Source organism: Dama dama, chromosome 27, assembly GCF_033118175.1.
Source record: "Dama dama isolate Ldn47 chromosome 27, ASM3311817v1, whole genome shotgun sequence".
In the NCBI taxonomy this organism is placed as follows: Eukaryota; Metazoa; Chordata; class Mammalia; order Artiodactyla; family Cervidae; genus Dama; species Dama dama.
In genome coordinates this window covers 10,031,895-10,039,878 of record NC_083707.1, presented here as the reverse complement: position 1 = coordinate 10,039,878, position 7,984 = coordinate 10,031,895, and the positions used below count along the sequence as shown (strand labels likewise).

General features: G+C 39.9%; 1 pseudogene; it reads left to right on the top strand.

Annotated features, from left to right (window-relative positions):
• Positions 1-2,879: 2,879 nt before the first annotated feature.
• Positions 2,880-3,790, top strand: LOC133047451 (large ribosomal subunit protein uL15m-like; annotated as a pseudogene).
• The last annotated feature ends 4,194 nt before the right edge of the window (positions 3,791-7,984 follow it).

Below are 7,984 nucleotides of genomic sequence, written 5' to 3'. Positions count from 1 at the left end.
ATAACCTCAGATATGCAGATGATACCACCCTTATGGCAGAAAGTGAAGAAGAACTAAAGAACCTCTTGATTAAAGTGAAAGAGGAGAGTGAAAAAGTTGGCTTAAATCTCAACATTCAGATCATGGCATCCAGTCCCATCACTTCATGGCAAATAGATGGAGAAACAGTGGAAACAGTGGCAGACTTGACTTTGGGGGACTCCAAAATCGCCGCAGATGGAGACTGCAGCCATGAAATAAAAAGACACTTATTCCTTGGTAGAAAAGCTAGAGAGAATATTAAAAAGCAGAGACATTACTTTGCCAATAAAGGTTCATCTAGTTAAGGCTATAGTTTTTCCAGTAGCCATGTATGGATGTGAGAGTTGGACTATAAAGAAAGCTAAGTGCCGAAGAACTGATGTTTTTGAACTGTGGTGTTCAAAAGGGACTCTTGAGAATCCCTTAGACTGCAAGGAGGTCCAGCCAGTCCATCCTAAAGGAAATCAGTCCTGAATGTTCATTGGAAGGACTGATTTGAAGCTGAAACTCCAATACTTTGGCCACCTGATGCAAAGAGCTGACTCATTTGAAAAGACCCTGATGCTGGGAAAGATTGAAGGCAGGAGGAGAAGAGGATGACAGAGGATGAGATGGTCGGATGGCATCACTGACTCAACGGACATGAGTTTGAGTAATCTCCGGGAGTTGGTGATGGACAGGGAAGCCGGACATGCTGCAATCCATGGGGTCGCAGAGTTGGACACAACTGAGTGACTGAACTGATTGATTTCTTTATTTTACGACCAGAACTTTTTTTTTTTTTTTTTTGACAGTGAAATGGCTCTAGACCATCCAGAAGCTCCATTGGTTTATATGTTTGTCTTTATGCCAGTAAAGTACTGTTTTAAATTACTGTAGTTTTGCAACATGTTTTGAAATCAGGATGTGTGATGCCTCCAGCTTTGCTCTGTGTCAAAGTCGTTTTAACTATCCATGGTATCTTGTAGTTTCATGTGAGTTTTAGGCTTTCTTTTTTTATTTCTGTAGAAAATGCCATTGAGATTTGGATAAGAATTGCATTGAATCTATGGATGAATGGACACTTTACTAATACTAATTATTTAAGTCTATGAACATGGGATATCTTTCCATTTATTTTTATCTTTTAAACTTTTCTTTCATCAATGTTTTATAGTTTTCAGTGCACAAATCTTTCACTCCTTGTTTAATTTTATCCATATTTAAATTTTTTCCAGATAATTTGTTGTTAATGTACAGAAATCAACTGATTTTTGTATATTGATTTTGTACCCTGAAACATTACTGAATTTGTTTATTAATTATGACAGTTTGCTTTTGTTTTGTAGAGTCTTTAAGATTTTCTACCTATAAGATCATGTCATCCGCAACCAGAGATAATTTTCTTTCACCATAGTAATGCAATACTGCCCTAAGTATTTTATTTTTCAAAAAGCATACATTCTAAATCAATTTTTTGCCTCAATAACGCTAGTTCCAGAATGGAAGTTAGTACTTTCCATAATTGGCTAATGAATCATCTTTGAGTTATTTTTTTGTGCTTTCAATTCTAAACTCTATTAATATATTTAACAACATTGCTAATTAAAAAGAAACTTGTCATCCTTCACCTTGAACTTCTAAAAACAGCCATGAATAAGTGGTTATTTCTTAAAAACTACACTGAAAACTCAGCTGTGGAATACAGAGGTATATCTGTAAGCACAGATGAGGCTGACTTTTGAAAAGTCTAGAGAGAGTTGAAGTTTCCCAGCTTAAAAATCAGCTGAAGCCTTTGAAAACTGTCAGCACAAATATTGTCAGAAGGCTCTAGCAGCCTCCAAACAAAGCTGACAGAGAACTCCGCTGCAAAAATCAGTCTCTCTGAGCTACTATTTTGACCTGATTTTCTAAACACTACATTGAACTCACAGAAAAATAAGGCTCTTCCATCCATCTGCCCTTTATTTATCTACAGAATTGCTATGATAGTTTTCTAAACTCCAATTTTAATCTTACTATGTACCCTGTCACTATGCATTATCAAATTTGATGATGTACAACCCTTAGCCAGGATCAGTAGCTGAATGCCCAAATAAAAACTTCATTTTACATATTCAAATTTATGAAGAAAAGAACAAGTTACTGGTAATAAAGTTACTATATTAGCTAACTATATACTTACACATAAGCTACCCTATTTATATTTCATCCAAACTGTAATCCTGGTTTCATCTAGTTATCCATGATTTACCACACAAAAAACTTTAAACCATGTTTTACTTTCTTCTTTCCTTTCACATTTCTTAATATGTTGTTGTTTAGCCACCAAGTTGCGTCTGACTCTTCAAGATCCCACGGACTGTGGTACGCCAGGCTTCCCCATCTCTCATCATCTCCCAGAGTTTGCCCAAGTTCATGTCCATTGAGTCGGTGATGCCATCCAACCATCTCATCCTCTGTCGCCCTCTTCTCCTGCCTTCAATCTTTCCCAGCATCAGGGTCTTTTCTTAATAAAGGATAATATATTTAAGCTGCTTTGAAGCATGTCTCTCTTACTCAGCTAACTTTCTTTGACTCAGGTTATTTCTTAAGATTTTTGTCTTCCTTCTCTCATCTTTCTCTCCATGTCTTTTCTTCTCAGACTCAAGCTTGGATGAATATTACCCTCTTCACTAGCTCACACTCAGGTTGGTTCACAGGGAGAGTCAGGAAGAGGAAGAAAACCATATGTCTAGTTGATTTCAACCAACCAGAGACATTTTCTCATCTCCACTGTGACAACCCCACTCTACCATATAGCATCGGATCTTTGCCCTGACAAATTTATTCCCAGATACCTGAAAAAAATGCATTATAAAATCAATACCAGGGTGTGGATGCCAGGCGCCCTGCGGCGTCTCATGCAAGCGGGTCGGGGCGCAGGGCCCGGGGCCCTGGACCTGCTTCGGGCTCTGCCTCGTGTGAGCCTGGCTAACTTGAGGCCGAACCCGGGCTCCAGGAAACCGGAAAGACGACGAAGAGGTCAGAGAAGAGGTAGGAAGGGAGAACATCAGAGAGGAACGCGGCCCCGGCTGGGCTTTGAAGGAGGCCAGACTCCATTTTACCTTCGAATCCCAAAACACGGGTTTAATGAAGGACACAGCTTCAGACGCCAGTATCAGCCTTTGAGTCTCAACAGGCTTCAGTACCTGATTGACTTGGGCTGTGTTGATCCCACACAACCTATTGACTTAACCCAGCTGGTCAATGGGCGAGGTGTTACCATCCAGCCATCTAAACGGGACTATGGAGGCCAGCTGGTAGAGGAGGGCGCTGACACCCTTAAGGCAAAAGTTAACATCAAAGCTCAGCTAGCTTCTGAGCTGGCCATCGCCGCCATCGAGAGGAACGGGGGTGTCCTCACGACCGCCTTCTACGACCCGTGAAGCCTGGAAATTCTGTGCAAACCCATCCCATTCTCTCTCCGTGGGCAGCCCATACCCAAGCGGATGCTCACCCCCGCCCCCCCCCGCCCCGCAAGGCACTAGTGCCCTACTACACTGATGCGAGAAACCGAGGCTACCTGGCGGATCCCGCCGGATTTCCCGAAGCAAGACTGGAGCTCGCCAAGAAGTACCGCTGTATTTTACCTGACATCGCTAAAGACGAACTCTTCAAAATGCTCAGTACTCGGAAGGATCCACGGCAGATTTTCTTTGGTCTGGCTCCAGGATGGGTGGTGAACATGGCAGACAAGAAGATTCTGAAACCTATGCATGAGAAGCTGCTTGAGTACTACAGCTCCTGAGCTCCATCCAGGGGAGCCAGTGGTAGGAGGGCACCGGAAGGGGCGGTGACACATGTTTCCCATTGCATTGGCTCAGTTTATGGTTCTGCGACGGATGATGTTTTCTGTGTAATCACGTCTTTTTTTTTTTTTTTTTTTTTTAATCAAAATTAAAAATACAGTAAGCAAGGGCTGCATGGAAGATGTGGATCTGTGTGTGTCTCAGCATCACGAGCTTGCTGGCCAAGGAAGCGGGAGGCTCTTAGACCATTTCCCCTTGAGTTTTCCATCATCTTCCCTTTCAGGTCTTGTTTTATTTGTTGCAAATCAAAATGAATGCAGATGGGCTGGGCTCGCTTCATTGTCCGCTCGGTTGGGGTCTGAGGGCTGCTGAGGAGCTGGTGTACCTCTTGGTTAGCCCTGAGGAACCTCTTACCCAGAGTCGAGACAGCAACCCTTCAACCCAGACTGATGAAGATGTTGAATGTGAGTGTAAGGCTGGTGAATAGTTTCCAAGTATTGCAGTATTTGCTTGCAAGATTGAAATGAAAATTCCAGGTGAATTCATTTTTCTCAACTCTGGCAGAGCTGTCAAAAATGATCAAGCCATTAACATTTTTTTTTCTTTGAAGAAGGTAAATGTTCTAATGATATAATTTTGCTTATTTCCTAGACTTTGAAAACCTTTGTGTTTCAGTCATTTTAAATGATTTTGAAGAAAACAGTCAATGGTTGTATAAGCCATTAGAACAGTTGCTAATGTGAAAATTAAACTATTAATGTAAAAGGTTCAGTGGTCAGTAAGCGTATTTAGCTTTGCAAAGATCTGTTGTATTTAAACCACATGGAAGCTTAATTTATCCTGATGCAATTAAATCTTGAATAATTCATGATAATTCTTCTACAGTAGAATTAAAATTATTCCTGTTTATTGTATTTAAAAAATTTTTAAAAACCTAAAAAAAAATAAAATCAATACCAAATATGTCTTAGTAGTTGGCAACAAAGTTTCCTTAAAATGACTTTCCAGGGTCTTTCACAAACTGATGAACATTAAGGTTGTTTTCAGGGTTTGTTAACTGATTTTTACTGTAACGAAGAACTTCTGCATTAAACCTCCATGTACAACAAACAGAGTATATCTGTGGTGTTGGAGAAGACTCTTGAGAGTCCCTTGGGCTGCAAGGAGATCCAACCAGTCCATCCTAAAGGAGATCAGTCCTGGGTGTTCATTGGAAGGACTGATGTTCAAGCTGAAACTCCAATACTTTGGTCAACTGATGTGAAGAGCTGATTCATTGGAAAAGACCCTGATGCTGGGAAAGATTGAGGGCAGGAGGAGAAGGGGACAACAGAGGATGAGATGGTTGGATGGCATCACCGACTTGATGGACATGGGTTTGGGTGGACTCCGGGAGCTGATGATGGACAGGGAGGCCTGGCGTGCTGCGGTTCCTGGGGTTGCAAAGAGTCAGACACGACTGAGCGACTAAACTGGACTGAACTGAACTGAAGGCATATATAGGGCTTCCTGGTGGCTCTAGTGGTAAGGAACCCACCTGCCAATGCAGGAGACATAAGAGATGCAGGTTCAATTCCTGGGTCGGGAGGATCCCCTGGAGGAGGGCATGGCAACCCACTCTAGTATTCTTGCCTGGAGAATCCCATGGACAGAGGAGCCTGGCAGGCCACAGTCCATGAGGTCGCAAAGAGTCCAACGTGACTGAAGCAACTTAGCACACATGCATGCATACACACAACGCATGTATAAGGAATCTAGAAAAATAGTACTGATGAACCTACTTACAGAGAAGAAATGAAGACGTAGACATAGAGAATGGCCTGGTGGACACAGCACAGGAAGGAGAGGGTGGGACAAATTGAGAAAGTAACATTGACATATATATACTATCATGTGTAAAATAGGTAGCTAGTGAGATCTGAGGTATAACACTGGGAGCCAGCCTGGCACTCTGTAACAACCTGGAGGGTGGAATAGGGGAGTAAAGAGGAGCAAGGAGGAGGGGATAATATACACAAGTATGACTGATTCACTTTGATGTATAGCAGAGACCTCCACAACCTTGTAAAACAATTGTCCTCCAGTTAAAAATAACCTCCATGTACAAAGTCTCTATTAAATCAGTACCAGCATTTCTACATTTCCATAAATGACAAATAGTGGGTCAAAGTGATTTTATAGTTTTAATTTTAATATATTCATTCAAATTGCTTCCTTCAACACTTTTTCCAAGTGTTGATCACATTTCTTCAAGCAGCATATGAAAGGAAACAGCACAGTATAATTGGAGGGAGATGGACACAAATCATACATGAGGTTTTGTAGCCCAAAAGAAGGGATTTGGGTTGACTCTGAGTTCAAAGTAAAGTGTTAGAGGGCTTTAAGCAGAGGAGTGATGTGATTTCTGAAATATTACACAGAACAATAGGATTTCACTTGGTTAGGGGTAAGGAAATAAAGAAGCAGAGAGAAAACTATAATGAAAAATAATAAAAGTTGCTTTCAGTTGTTTGGATTATGAAAATATTTTGAAATAAGTTCCTGATATTTTAGGACTCATCTGAAATTTTTAGGTGAAGTGGTTAACCTGAAACTTCTGTTTAACCTGTTTAGAACATATCTCATTTGCTTGTTTCTAATAAATGAATTCCAAAAGCATGTCCATAAAATACAAGAATGTGAAGTTAAATAAACAGATAAAGTGCTTTAAACAACAGTCTCTTGGAGAAGTCCCCTCTGATAACCCAGTCTGATAAAGATCTCTCTGCTTTGTCCCTTCATGTAAAGCATCCTCTGTTTTAAATAACACATTTCTGATTTTATAATTATAAATTCACATGGGTTTTCATCACTTTAAAATCCATCTTTCTATCAGACTCTGTCTCCATATCTGTCTTTCCTAATGTAGTCTCAGGATGCAACAAACAATACACAACAGTAAATATTTGTTAAATGAATAAATCAGTGTTTATGTCCTAAAGACCAGAGAGAAAACCCTATTTATCTTCACTGCTGTAGCTCATACAGGAAGACATTGGTACACATACTTAGAATCTAAATAAAAGAAATTACAGAATCTATCAATTTAAGAATATATTTTTTGCAAATTAGTGTATTCTTCTTCTATTTCATATAGCTGAATATCAGCCTTGGGAAATAACTAATGCAGATGTACTTTTTACTAACCACACATTTATGATATGTAGTCACTCCTTGATTATTATTTGAATATAGTTTGTCTGTCAGAAACATAATTTATTTTCTAAATGATTTCTGCCTCCAGTCAGCGGTCTTCTAAACAGCTTGTCCACATGGTTACAGTGAGATAGGAAATTATTATTGCATTTGAGAAGTAATTAGAAATTAAAATATGTTAGACATGGTACATAATGGAATATGAGGGTGAGGGACAAGTTCAAATGAATTTCTGATAGAGCTAAATTGAGAATTTGTGAGCATAAACTTTGCCTAATAAGTCTGTTGCTATCGGGGTAGGCAAAAAAATCATAGTACTGATATACCTTGACTGCTTCTTAATGCTTTTAACAAGGTATCAGGAGACATGCTGAGGTGAGAGTTGACCAAATATTGAGAAAAATAAAAGAATATAATTTCACTAAAGGTTGCTCTCTGTGCTATGGACTCCCACTTAAAATGGTTAAGAGTCCAATAATTTGCAGCTTTCCAAGACTGGAAAAGCCAACTGCACGTGTAACCCAAGATATAAGAGAGACAATTATCTACAAGCCAGTCCAATGATACGAACCTAATTAAGGGTGCCCTCCTTGTTCTCCAAGTCTATTACTTCCCATGACCTCAAGGTAATTGCCATTAAACTGAGGGGGAGAGAGATGTGCAAACAAGAGTCCCAGTGAATAAAAGAGGTGAGTCATCAATTTTCAAAACTACATGTATGATTAACTTCATGTAGAGTGCATTGAAAGCAAATAGACATGAAGGCTGCCAAAACTTGAGATAGTTGTATTGCTACAGAAATTACAGATCTTTACAAAGACATGACTGTTTAATTCTCAGTTACTCTTTGTCCTAAGCCTGCACCAGCCCCTATGAGAAATTTCTCCATCATGGACTTCAGACTAGACCACTGAGGAACACAGATAAGGAAGAACCTCCCAGATTCTAAGAAAGACAATGCATGGGCAAGTTATTCACAGATAGCAAAAGTAAAGATC